The sequence below is a fragment of the Periplaneta americana genome, chromosome 16 (genome assembly GCF_040183065.1).
Source record: "Periplaneta americana isolate PAMFEO1 chromosome 16, P.americana_PAMFEO1_priV1, whole genome shotgun sequence".
Classification (NCBI taxonomy): domain Eukaryota; kingdom Metazoa; phylum Arthropoda; class Insecta; order Blattodea; family Blattidae; genus Periplaneta; species Periplaneta americana.
The window spans coordinates 142,004,942-142,019,796 of record NC_091132.1 but is presented as its reverse complement, the minus strand read 5'-3'; the positions used below and the strand labels follow the sequence as shown (position 1 = coordinate 142,019,796).

The 14,855-nt window shown below is 37.9% G+C and overlaps 1 protein-coding gene across 5 annotated transcripts in view; it reads right to left on the bottom strand.

The window, feature by feature from the left end:
- The window catches only part of Tpst (tyrosylprotein sulfotransferase), a 1,264,187-nt gene that overhangs the window by 569,249 nt on the left and 680,083 nt on the right, over positions 1-14,855 (bottom strand). The window contains exon 6 of one of the 5 annotated variants that reach the window (XM_069813114.1): positions 11,393-11,501. The exons of the other annotated variants lie outside the window; for them this stretch is intronic. The gene's annotated coding sequence lies outside the window, so the exon portion shown is untranslated. The remainder of the gene's footprint in view (positions 1-11,392; positions 11,502-14,855) is intronic. 5 annotated transcript variants of the gene reach the window in all.

Here is a 14,855-nt window from a genome sequence, read left to right as displayed (position 1 = left end):
AAACAAATCACTTTACTAGGAATAGGAGGGAAGAAAAGTAGTTCATCCATTTACGTAAACTAGGAAAATCGCGCTTTTGAATTTGATAATTTTCATTAGGTTTTTTTTTAATCAAAATACAGTACAGTATTAACAATGAGTGTTTTTACTCACGAACTGAGCTGTCCATGTGGACGTATTCATTATGCAGTGTATATTATACTGTCTACAGCACATTAACGTGCAATATAGAGAATGAAGTTAAATTAAAAAATAATCATAATATGGATTTTAAACACATTTTTTAAAATGGTGACCATTCATTTCGATACAGGCTTCAGTTCTAATGTGCATATTATCTCACTATAGACTATTGTACCTAATCCCAATTACCAGTTTCGTCCTTCGTACTAGTAACTCATGTTGAAATAATTCTGTACCTACTCTATAAAAGAGTACCTTACGTACTGTAAATTCAATCTTCACTTCTGCTCGATCTGAAAAGAAAAAATTACTCAGACATACTATCTACTGTCCGTCCAAGTGGTTATGTCGTAGGGTCGTAGAAAGGGAGGAAATCACGTGACAGTTAATTACTTAACGAGGCCCTTTTATTTCAGTTATTTTAAACAGTTGTATAATATTACGTAGACGTCCAATTCCCAACAGAAATTAATGTTCTCAGAAAAGAGCTAAGACAGCCCAGCCATTAGCTGGCGAATAAAAGCTGGTGGGGGAAACCGGGATGCGACATAGGCAAACGGACGACAGTACCTGTGCGAAAATGATTCAATATTGAAAGCTCTTTCGTCACTGGAAAATGCGAACATATTTTTGGAACGTACTATTTACTATGACCGTAAGGCTACTATGACTGTATATGCGGTCTTGGATCTGTGTGGAGGACTGTTGAACTTCATTAGTAGAAGGGGTGGGAGTGAAGTACATTCAAAAACTCAGGTACAATAAAAATTGGAGTAAAAATAAAATGATGTCCCTGTATATAGTGTTTGTGTTACAATATTCACTGTTTAAGCACTCTGAGCGATCTGTCTGTTTTAAATCTCGTATATGAATTATTTTCTCGGAAGATTTTAATGATTAATAGTTGTGTTCCCCATTATAACTACTAGAAGAATATATGCAATCTTTTGAACAAAGCCTGGCTGTCCCGAGCGCTCACGGAAATACCCGATTCGAACTTTCCAATGAAACCGTGGTAGAGAAAGGGTTGCATGGAGGGAGCAACGACTGCATAGAAAGGATCATGTGTGTTCTAACCGAGCTGAAGTTAACATGCCAAGCCGTAAAGCGGGAACAATATTACAGCCATGAGAGCGACGTATAGTAATGAGGGACATGAGAATCTGTTGGCACGTGGAGGCAGAACGGCAAGAGAATGTGTTCGGAGCCGGCTACTCTCACGGGAGTTGGAAATAACACCGACGCTGGAGGCATTGCAGGCGATAATAATTTATACAAAGTTTTCCGCAAAGCAGCTGCCACCGTCATCGCTGCAGGGATTACTTTCACACCTTTTAAAATATGGAAATATAAATTTTAGTAGGTTATTTTACGACGCTTTATCAACAACTTAGGTTATTTAGCGTCTGAATGAGATGAAGATGATAAAGCCGGTGAAATGAGTCCGGGGTCCAGCACCGAAAGTTACCCAGCATTTGCTCATATTGGGTTGAGGGAAAACCCCGGAACAAACCTCAACCAGGTAACTTGCCCCGGTCGGGAATCGAACCCGGGCCACCTGGTTTCGCGGCCAGACGCGCTAACCGTTACTCAACAGGTGTGGACTCGAGATATAAAGGAAATAATGTACCTCCATGGACAAACTAAGACAAGCATGCCAGATTTGAATGTTTTAATTAATAAATTGTTGTTACAATATTTCAGATCCCCTAAGATCGTTCGATCAGACGGCACTATCCCAAAATGTCTTCAGGAATAGGATCTGGACCCAGAAACTTAATTTCACTTTCTAAAAAAGAAGAAGAAAAAGTTTTGTTTGAAGACGAAAGAAAGAATCGTCGTGTAGTGTCACCGATTCCTGAAGAAGGACGGAAAATGTTTTATACCTCGACGAGCCCAGCGTCAGCGTCGGACACACAGTTTCACACACGTAGACAGATGCCAGCATTGGAAGCAGAAAGAAAGCCTCGAGGCGCGGTATAAAGATAGGTATGCGGAATCCCAAGATGAAGGAGGAGAAACTAATTTTCTCAACATTGGAAATGAAGGATTTGTATGGATTTCTTTTTAGCATTCTGTTGAGAAAAACATGTACAGTAGTGCTATGAAATATTTATAATGAGGAAACTGGTGTATGGTTTGGTAAAGTGATATGTTATTGTAGTATGAAGATGTTATATACTATTAATGATTTCATTTTCACGGGGGCTATCACCAGGAGATAAATTATAAGCTATTTGAGGAATAGTTCACTAAGACACTTCTGCCAAAACTTTCCTCACATAGAGTAGTCGTCATAGGTAACAGACCATACCATTCGGTTGAACTTCATAGAATTGAATCGCTTATTTCAGAAACCAGTCAAACGCCAAAACAAGAAAGAATGAGTTAATGGCGGCATAATGTTCTATGAGGGTATACGTACATTTTAGTGCTGAAAATAGTCAAATGCCGTCCTCCTGTAATGGCCAGGGATTATGTTGAATTTCGTGTTTAGGTTAGAAATCAGTCAAGCGACAGCGCTTGGCTGGTTTCTGCAGTAAACTGCGGATACATTTTGTGTTCATAGTTTTGTGACCAACTGATTGAAAAAGTGTTTTGTGGTTACCGTAGTGTTTTTTTAATAATAACGTAAAAACCAGGTCCAGAGCAAGTTAGGCATTAAAAATGTTAATGAAGACACTTTTAAAAGATCACACTCAACCTTACAATTATAAGTTAAGGACTGGTGGCGTACTAAAACATGTTTACAAGAACATACACATAACAAATTAGGGATAATTTGTCAGTTATTGCTTGAAAATATTACCCCTAAACACTTTACACATTTCCTTAAAAAAAAGATGGGTTTTATAACAAAATCCTAAACAATTCGAGAATTATGCTATAAAAATACGTTTGCACTACTCGTTCATTCCAGAAACCAGTTAAGTGAAAAACTTTTTCGTATTATTTACAGCTAAGTTAAAACGCACAAAATTTATTTTCCTTGGATAAAAAGTATTGACATATATATACTACTTTCAGCAAAAAATATTAAAGCCACTGCCAAACCATTTAGTCTGATGTTTAAAAGTTTTTTTTTTTTCCCCCCCACGATTGACTAACTTGGCGCTTGACTAGTTTCTGAAATAAGCGATTCAATTATGGTACGGAGATGGAGAGAAAAGCAGATTATTAAAAAATGGCTGCATGAACATGAAATACAATACACGACTGATATGGTCATCCCAAAACTGTTGGAGCCCGTTGGTATGGTGAGGGATCAGTATGGTGGATATCGCAATGACGTGGCCGCACAAGAAAAGGACCACACTATTCCTCATGAGTAGACTTCGTTGAATTGCCACACGCAACATGCAATCAGGTTGCCGATGTACGGTAGTATAGAGGAGGTGAGCGACTGTCCGGTCTCATAGTACAAGCAGTTCATGTTAAGAGTTGTGACCGATCCAAATAGATAGAGCAGCTACGTCTAATGTATACCTATGTAAGCACTTGTTTTTGCATTACTGTGGTTGGAATAGTCAAAGCTTAATATTTGTTCAGTGCAGACAAGAATTCAATCAAACATGCTACAATGAGAGTGTTGCTGTTCCAAATAATTGCCCCTGGAATACCCTTACCCTCACAGCCAGTCTTGACCCGTTGGGGAACGTGGTTGGATGCTGTTAATTATTATGCAGAACATTACGGCAAAATAATGGAGGTAATTGATGCATTGGATAGCACAGACAGTTCCGCTGTTGCAGCTGTAAAATCATTGCCTTCTGAACAGCTATTGGAAGATATTCTGTTCATTGATTCTAATTTTAAAATCGTGTCCAAAAGCATCATCCTGTTAGAATCGTCTAAACTACAACTCTCAGAAGCCCTTAATATAGTGGATGAAGTATCACAAACCGTTACACAAAATAACAATGGACTAATTTCAGAAAAAGTGAAATGTAAGTAGAGAAACATTATTGCTAAAAATTCTGTCTATTAACAACTTCGTATTATAAATGATGTACCATCAGGTCACGACAAGACACCTGAAGTAGGTGTACTAAAAAGTAGTGTACGTATTACATCGTGTGAACGTACATTTTCCCAAAATAAAAACTGTTTAAATGACCATCGGAGGAGGTTACTTTGCAGTCGTTCAAAATGTACGTAACTCTTCACTGCAATGCACTTATTCAAGGATGATGTATCTTACATTAAATTTTAAGAGTTAATATATTTCACTATAAAATAATTGTGTATTTACATGTTTAGACATTTGCTACTTCAATGATCATTCATTATATTTCTTGAATGCAGGATACAGGTTTTATTGTAACCGCAGTATACTGCTCAGTGTTTACATTAGAGGCATACTCCATCCTTTGCTCGTCCCCTTTTCATACAGTCTATACTGCGTGCGCAGTAAACTTTTTGAGATTCTCGTGGCAATTCCACGAAGTCTACTCATGAGCCTCCATGCCACTGCGAGCTGAATTCAACTGAGTTTATTTGGACGAACATTATAAATAAAGTAGCCTGGAGAAACCAGACTTTTAAAATTGTAAATGTTGAAAGGTTGCTGCGTGATGTTGTATCCAAAGTAACAATGGGACATTGTAATAAATTTGGATAGCTGCACCGACAATGATAGTCTTAGCGACTCTGAAGCACAGCCTGCTGGATCGAACTGCCTGCTCAATCAAAGTTATTTTGCCGCTAGGTGGCAGACAGTGCGCACCGCTATTAACATTATCAGTATATGCAAAGTCACTACTGTACTCCAACCAGGATAAGGTGTCAGGGGAATGAGATGCAGCGGGATAATGCTGTGAATGAATGGTGATGTCATAAGGTCACACACATGGGTACACGCATCTCCATTGGCTAACTCTCAAAGCACAAACGATAACACTGATACACACATATTTATACTGCCCTAGTTACAACATTAGATCACGGTTAATCTCCTGGTCTTTTAATCCCTCCATACAGGAAAAAACATATGCAGGAGAGCGCATGGTTTTTAAACTGACGTTATAACGGTAATATTATCTCTCTACTTCGCTCTAATAGATGACACAATAGTAAGCACATTCCTTTCACGGTTAATCTCCTGGTTGGAGAACAGTACCTGCCACCTTGCGGCTACTCGGGCATAACCGTTGACGTGATCCAGAAGGCAGTGGAATGTCAGGCGTAGAACTGCAGTAACTATCATAAAAAAGATACTTTGTATTTGTCTGCTTCTTTTCATTATTTTATTTATAACCAGGTTTTACAATATCTTAGGACATCTTCCTTTACCCATGTTCAGGGTGATGTAGCCCTTCTCCATTCTATTCTATTCTCACATATCATATCCTCCATTTCCCTTTCTCTCACAGTCAATTATTTTTGTGTCCTTGTGAATTTTGGTATTCTTCTCTTCCTTCTTCCCCATTAGAATACATTTATACACCTCCTTCAGCAATCTATCGCCTGTCATCATAAACTGTCTCAATTGTTTTGTTTTGATAAATTCTACAAGCGATCCTTGCACTTCCATGTTTTATGTTATAACTAGGGCCGTGACATCGGTATATTTGTATTAATTTGAGGTGTATTGAAGCTGATATACGACGTCGGACAGAATGTAGTCGACGTGTTTCAAGTACAGGCAGCGGAAGTGAATTTGACACACGCCTAAGCAAGTACGTTCTGTGTTTTGTATACGATTATTGCGTATTATAAAATCAAGCCAATACAATTAATGTATATAAGGGTTAATATCGGAAAGGTCTAAAATGCTGGTGAGGTTGAGAATAATTATTGGAGATCATACTTAAATTGTCACAAATGTGGTAAAACATAAGTCTGAAAAGTTTTTTTTTTTTTTTTTTTAAGAGTTTTGCATTACAGTTTTAGAAAGCCGAAAACGTATAGAGCGTACAATTTTGCTTTCTCTATATTTAACTGTTAAATTAATTTATTTATCACATCCATTTCATATCTTATTTTTCTTGCATGTTGTTCGCGTGGTTTCGGTTCTTGCTGCAATAAACAACAACATTCATTTTCAAAGTTTCAAATGAAAATGTCCATCGAGTGTCAGATAGTATAACCTCGTATGCGGAGAAAAAACTGCGTTCAACATTGGCTGAAACCAAGGGCGTATATATAAAATATTTAACATCATCCATTTCTATATCAGGTTGATAACAATCGCACTTGTCATTTGACAAAACTCTTGCAATTTTGCATAATGCATTGAAAGCACAGTTTTTTTTTATTACTGTGTTCATTTTCGCACACACCCTTTTGCTTATATCATCTTACGGATCATTCACTTTTGAGATGAGATTATTTACTACCGAAATTTGCTCCACCAATTTGACACCAGACTTTCGAGACATTCGATTGTAGAGGGGATAAATCCAAACTTAGATTAAATATATTCACACTGTTTTTTAATACTTGGATCACCAAGAAGAGTTCGTGCATTATTTATGGAAACTGAACCTTTTAATCAAACATCTGTATGACTCCTCCTATCCTTATATAAAGAGTGCGGCAAAACATCCTCCCTAATTTAAAGTTTAAATAAAAAACAGATGGATCAAAATAAGGAAACTTTATTAATATGAATGGTATCTTAACAGTGGGAATTTTTCATTTTTTGAGTAACGTGTCTCTCAAGTGGTATCCTTCACTATCAATGCATTGTTGAAGGCGACTTCGGAAATTCTGCATCTCTCTAACTAACATTTCTTGAGGAATAAGACCAATTTCTTTCTCTATTGCATGTCTTAGGTCTGGCACAGTCCTCGCCCGATGTTTGAACACTTCAGCCTTAATGTGTCCCCATAGAAAAATTCGCAGGGTGCAAGGTCTGGTAATCATGCTGGCCAGGGGACGTCGCCACGTGAAGAAATTAAACGTCCGGGAAACATCTGTCTCAGGACTTGGAGAGAAATCTGAGCTGTGTGAGAGGTGGCTCCTTCCTGCTGAAACCATACCTGGTCAATCTGCAACGCATTGAGTCTTGGTGCCAAAAAATTGTTGATCATAAAAGTGTACCGCTGAGAGTTTACTGTCACAGCAACACCATCCTCTTCAAAAAAGTAAGGACCAAGTATCCCGACTCTTGCAACCGCGCACCATACAGTAACACGGTCGTTTATGTAGAGGTTTTTCATGAAGTTCACGAAGGTTATGTTACTCCAATATCGGAAATTTTGATAATTCACGCATCCCGCTAAGTGAAAATGTGCTTCATCACTAAAAAGAACCACAACATCTTCGGCATCTGCATACACATTTTCACTTATTGGGATGCGTGAATCATCAAAATTTCCGATATTAGAGTGGACAGAACCCTCGTGAACTTCATGAAAATCCTCTATATAACGACCGTGTTACTGTATGTTGCGGGGTTGCAAGAGTCCGGATACTGGTCCTTACTTTTTTTGAAGAGGATGGTGTTACTGTGACAGTGAACTCTCAGCGGTACACTTTTATGATCAACAATTTTTTGGCACCAAGACTCAATGCGTTGCAGATTGATCAGGTATGGTTTCAGCAGGACGAAGCCACCTCTCACACAGTTCAGATTTCTCTCCAAGTCCTGAGACAGATGTTTCCCGGACGTTTAATTTCTTCACGTGGCGGCGTCCCCTGGACAGCACGATCATCAGACCTTGCAATTTGCAATTTTTTTCTATGGGGACATATTAAGACTGAAGTGTTCAAACATCGGCCAAGGACTTTGCCAAACCTAAGAAATGCAATAGAGAAAGAAATTGGTCTTATTCCTGAAGAAATGCTAGTTAGAGTGATGCAGAATTTCCGAAATCGCATTGAACAATGCATTGATAGTGAAGGACACCACTTGAGAGACACGTTATTCAAAAAATTAAAAATTCCCACTGTTAAGATACCATTCATATTAATAAAGTTTCCTTATTTAGATTTTTTATTTAAACTTTAAATTAGGGAGGATGTTTTGCCGCACCCTTTACAATGATTGTATTGTCTTGATTTTATAATACGTAATAATCGTATACAAAACACGGAAGGTGCATGCTTAGGCGTGTGTCAAATTCGCTTCCGCTGCCTGTACTTGAAACACGTCCGGCGTCGTTTGTTCAGCTTCAATCGACCTCAAACTAACACAAATATACCGATGTCACGGCCCTAGTTATAACCTTATTTCTAATTTTGTCCTTCCTTGACACTCTTGCAGATCTCCGCTAGAAATCCACATTATGTTATTATTTTCCTTGCAAAAATTTATAGAACTCTTTTTAGGCCTATTGGTGTTTTTGTGCAGGGTTCCATTGCACTTTAGTTATTTCGTTTAAAAAGTAAGAAACATGCGATGCCTTTAAACGGTGTTTGTTTTTCAGCGTTGTGGTCCAAAAACGACCAAGTATGTATGACCATTGTTGCACGTGTTGCAGGAAGTTAGTCTGGGGTGAGAAGTGTGTACCGGTTGTACATAGATAGGCTTGGGAGAGAGGGGGGACGGGAAATAAAAAATAATAATGAAAGCGATAATCACTCTTCTGTTTTGAATACTAAGTGGCTACCAGAAATCTGAGGCAGCACGCACTGTTTGGCTCCGCCCACTCGCTTTCTTTCCTTCTCTATCGCTATAAGTTGTGCTGCTCCACAAACTTCTGAGATGAATATAGTTAACTCATGTAAGACATTCCTGTGATGGTTGTCTGGACTAAACCACCGGCCTATAACGCAAGCGGTAAGGCCTGTTACTTTTCATTGAAAAATCCATAGTGACATTTGTGGCGGACAAGATCGCAGTTGAGGTTTTCTCGGGATTCTCCAGTTTTCCCATCTTAGTCGTCAACAGCTTTCCGAATTCCACAGCATTAGAATTTCATAGTATTCCCTCGCAGAGGAGACTTGTTCGGAAATGAATGAGGTAGATGCTAGCGTAAATAAGAGACCCTAGCGAAGTCAGCTGGTATGGGTTGGGAATGCGCCAACCGGGAGAAATACAATGTGTCCGCAAACTCAATACGCAGCGAGAAGAGATGCTCGATCTCCTAGCGGGAAGTTTTAAGTTGGCAGCAAAATCATTCACACGCGTTCAGTGTTGACCTTCGAGTGGAGTGAATCCCACCTCCCAACATAACTGCAGCCGCTAGCGGTGAATCCCACCTACCAACATAACTGCAGCCCCTAGTGTATACACCACCGTCTCCTCGCTGCGGAGTGAGTTTGCGGACGCAATGTAGTATAACTAGACTAGGAATGATTTTCCTTGCTGGATCACATGACCCTTTCTCCGATACCAACATAAAAAAATAGGTAGGCTCTCTATCTCTATTCGTTTCACAGATGCGAATTGCTAACGGCATGTCGTGAAAAAATCTTTACGCTTGTATTATCCATCCACCAACCGTACTGGAAAAGGTTTTATATCTAGTGATCATACCGAGAGAAAGAAGACAATGCACTTTATTACTTTTAATATTAAATTCGTAATTACAAACGAAGAAGTTTCTGGCTCATCCTTACATCGATAGAAACAATAGCTGCGGCGCAAGTTTGTTGACTGCTGACACAAAGACAAAAAACCAATAGGCCTATGCGACAGTGTTACTACTGAAGAAAAGATTCTAGCAACACTGAAGTAAGGGAAAAGTAATAATTATTATAATAATTAAAAAAAAAATGTGTTTATGTAATAGGGTCAGTAAACATTTTTACACATTTCGCGGTACAGATACGGAATTAAAATTTGGAGCGAGTCTTGATGGGAGTCCACCTGTAGTAGGCACCAATTTCGCACAACTATCCACAGGTAGCATATATGCAGGGGCTCTTGTTTACTGCACATGCGCAGTGAGTTGTAAGCGAAACTTAGGGCCTATACAATAAGGGAGCGCCAAATTTTATTTCCGTATCTGTACATCTCTTTGAACAAAGTATGTTGCTTCACATAATTTTACAACGAACACGTGTCGTACTCCAAGTAGTGTTGCTAATCTTCGAAAGTCAGAAAACCGCATCGAAATAGAAAATAAACCGCATTTATTATTACAGAGCCGTAAAGCGCTAATTTATACCAAATTTGCTACAGTACTGTAGGATACATAATAGAAACATCAACACATAATACAAAAGTGACGCTATAAATTACTAGTCAGAATTATTGGCATAGCCAGGAATTTAAGATAATGGGAGGAAGGCAATGTTCGGGAACAGCATATTAAAAATTTGCCTCTAACTTACATGCAACATATTTAAAAGAAAATTATAACTTTGAAATTTGAAATCAATTGGGACTCATCAAAAGTTATGAAACAAAATCCATTCTCCGTCGTTGAAGAGTGAAGGAGATGCCGATCCTGAATAAATCTACTGACCGTTACTCAGGAGAAGACGAGCGGAAAGAATGTGACCTTCCTGACTATCGCTGTTGATTATTATAAATATCGCTCAGATAAGCATCCCAGTAGCCAGGTTATTACTCGTGCAGGAAACATGAGTAACAATGCGTATGGAAATTAAAGCTAAGTTGAACAGAAGGAGACCTAATGTTTCTGCTTACTGCAGTACAAATATTGGACGTGTTGTCGTACGTTATCTGTTCACATCCCTTCCTCTTCAGTCCGCTCTCGTCTTCTCCTGAGTCACCGACAGTAGCTACTACGTTGAGAACGGAAGCATCATAATAGAGATATTCTTAACTAGCACCAACAGATAGCGCGCGTATACTTTGAGTGATGCGCTTTGCGTGTACAATTGTTTTCCAGTATATAAACACTGAGGATTTACGTAGTGTATTAGTATATTAAATACCCTTAAAAGAACTCAAAATGCTGAATTTTTGTTTCGCTTCTAATGTAAAAATCAGGGGAAAATTGTGTGCATTCAGGTCCCGAAAGATTCTGAATATACGCTTTCAACATTAAAATATATTACTACTTAAATTGCGCTAGCTATTAAACAAAAAGAACTACTTTCAGTAAGGGATTGCTGGCTACAGTTTAATTTTGGAAGAGGACAAAGAAAGAATTAATAAAAACAATTGCAACCACGACAGCAAACTACGTATGTTAGCTTAGATTATAATTAAGTACTTGTAGAGTCTCCGAAGTGTACGCCTGCATTTTACAATGGGACGATACTAGGCCTACAGTAAACTCTCGATTAATTGGGATGTTAATTATCGAGGACGATAGATAGCCCTATGAATAATATAATGTGTGCTTACCCACTTCAATTTGCGTGATTCGGGTTCCGCATACTGCGGACAGATGGCAGGACTGTGACCCACTTTCAAATTGCACAGCACTTCGGAGGGTCACGTTATGCATGTGTATCTGTGAAGAGTTACATCGTGTACTAGGGTGAGTGTATGTTAATGTTCGTGTAAGTGTAATGTAGGGAATGGGTGAGGATGATGGTAAAGGTGAGGAAGGGAGAAGGGGAAACCCGGTGCCTGCACGTAGCCTACTCCTGTCGAATAGAACCAAGGTGGCCGCCAGGCTTAACGTCCCTATCCGACGGACGAATCACTATCAACAGTGAAATTTTACAAGAAAATTTCTGATCCCGCTGGGAATTAAACCTGGGCCGGTTAGTCTGGAGGCAGACACGCTACCACAGAGTTAACTCGGCGTACCATGAATAAAATAGTCTTTGTATAAAATAATAAAGTAGTGAACCTTCACTTCAAGAATCCGTTTCGTGAATTTTGCCTTTAATGTAGGCCTACTGTAAACTAATTATTAAAACCATGTTTGAACTTAAGATTTTGAAAAATCATCCTACATGGTATTCAAAACTCCAAGCCCGTAACATACGAAACGCACGAATAATCGTTTTACTACATATTACATAATCGTATTAAAAATTGCATTTGATCTTTCTCCAACCAAAGAAAAAAAATACGAGTAATTAAAGCCCCTTAGTCCCTTCCCTATAACAAAAAAAAAAAAAAAAAAAACACACACATTGGCGGTTGCGTATCCTGTTTTTAGTGTACGGTACTTACAATACTAATGATTAATAGAAACACTGTTCACCTTCGACAAAATTCCTATTTTTTTATTCGTGCACTTCGTTCTCAAAGTTCTCGTTTAGGTTCATGAACAATTTACTCGTATCTATAATCTGCATACTGCTGACCTCCCTATCCATCTCTTAGGGGGAATCATTCAGTATTATACAAGTTTACGCCATATTTATTGTAAATTAAATTAAATTATGAGGTAAGAAAATACTGAATTATATTAAATTATACTAGCTTAAACAAAATAATTATAAATATAATTTTGGTACGCACAGAAAACCAACAAGCGTGAGAAAGTAAATCGACTGTTGAATATGACATACGAGTAATACAGCCCTACAACATGTTGTGCCGCATGGACCGCTCCTGCCATCTAACGGTAAAACTTCGCATAAGATATCCCTATTGCTTTGAAAATCATCAGTCGATTTAAAACAGTCTGTCAGCAGAAATACAGGATGTTAAAAAAAAGTATCCAATACTTTAAGATGTGCTAGTATGCATCAAAACAAGAAAATAATGTATAATAAACATGGGTCCTACAACACATACTTTCTGAGATCTGAACACTTGTTCATAACAGATGCTCAATGTCACATCCATTCATGGCAATGCATTTCTCTGCCCTTTGGCGTAAGGAATCACGCACTCTTCGAAATTTGTTGTTAATATGTTAACAACAAACTCCTGATAACGAGCCCCAGTTAATCTCTGTGTTAGCACGTATGGCCCTATTAATCAATCACCAACAACAACTACATGGGGATTTTAATCAGCCCACACATGCTGATTACGAAAATTCACAACACCATTCTGCTGAACCCCGCTCATATCCGCAACTAAACTTTTGTTTTCAGCATTCCATGCCAGGGGTGTCAACTACGGTATGATTATCTGGTAGTCTGCTGTATTGTAGGGCAGAGAAATGCATTGCCATAAATTGACGTCGCATTGAGCTCCTCCTATGAACAAGTGTTCAGGTCTCAGCAAATATGTGTCGTAGGACCTATGTTTATTAGACATTATTATTATTATTATTATTATTATTATTATTATTATTATTATTATTTTTGTTTTGATGCACCTTCTAAAATATTGGATACTTTTTTTTAACATCCTGTATAAAGGATTTGTTATTCCAAGTATTAGTCATTGTCGGTAGAAACAGTCAAATAATATTTTTCTTCCAGTGTCGCACTCGCAATTCCAATAGTGGATTGTTTCTTCATGGTTTACATAATATAATTTTTAAATATTATATCTTGAAAACTGGGGAGACTTGAGCCCGATGAGCCTCTCCGCCTACGCTAGGTCAGAATCAATATTTATATACACTTTATTTACTTTCAGACAGGCGAAATGAACTACTTAAATGTTCATGGAAACGCACAATAAACAGAACCACTGCTACAGATAAGACCTTGTGATTAAGTACCTCGTAGCACGTAACAATCATATGTCAATAACTCAGATTGTGAGACTACAAGAAGGGATGTTCACGGAGTAGGGATATCCAGACCGGAACAGATTTTTGTAAATTGCACAATAACTGCAAAAATTATTCTCTAACTAATTAGGCCTAATTGATAATTTCGCAGGACTGTATTTAACGCGTATGATTTAATGCTCGAACCGTACACCGTACGGATAGGGCATAAAACCGTAAGTATACGGTTCGAACCGTACTGTTAACAATACTGACTCCAAGCGCCCGAAACTGCAGCATTCCTGGCTACATGTTACATGTCACCAGTCACCAGTACGGAACGGCGAAAGCGTTTGGTGTACATGTGCACTCGCTTCATGCAAGGGTACTCCAAGTTCATAATTTTCTGCTCAAGGACAGGTTTTTCACTGCAAATCCAGCAATCTCCAATATTTCCTATTTTCTGCTTTCATCTTTGTCTCAGTATATTATGATCCTTATTATTTTAATATATGCCATCTCACATCTCGTATCTTCTTCTACCCCGAACTCTTCTCCCGTTCACTGTTCCTTCCAGTATTGTATTGTATTGTATTGTATTGTATTTATTAACATTCCATGGTATTCATACATTGCTTACAGCTAGAATATGGAACAAGTCAAAAAACTTAATACTATTATAAAATCTTAATTTATAGTCACAGTCTAGATGAAATATATATAACGAGATTTACAATATAGTCTACTAGTACAACACAAAGTTTTAATATCAATTTCATGAAGTGTTATTAAATGTCATGAATTCACCTACAGAATAGAAGGTGTGAGAAATTAGGTACTTCTTTAATTTGGCCCTAAATAATTTTATGTTTTGAGTTTCATTTTTTATATCGATAGGGAGGCTATTAAAAATTTTTACTGCCATATAACGCACTCCTTTTTGATAGCACGATAGACTTGCCGATGGAGTATCAAAGTCATTTTTTGACGTGTATTTATGCTATGAACTGTTGAATTAGTTGCAAAGTTTTCATGATTACATACTTATTATTAATGAAAAGATATACTGACAAGCCATGGGCATTATTGTAGTTTTTTGAAAATAGTCCTACACGATTCCCTAGATTTGGCACCTACTATTATTCTAACTACTCTTTTTTGTAATAGAAATATATTGTTACTATCTGTGGAATTTCCCCAGAATATTATTCCAAAACTCATTACCGAGTGGAAGTA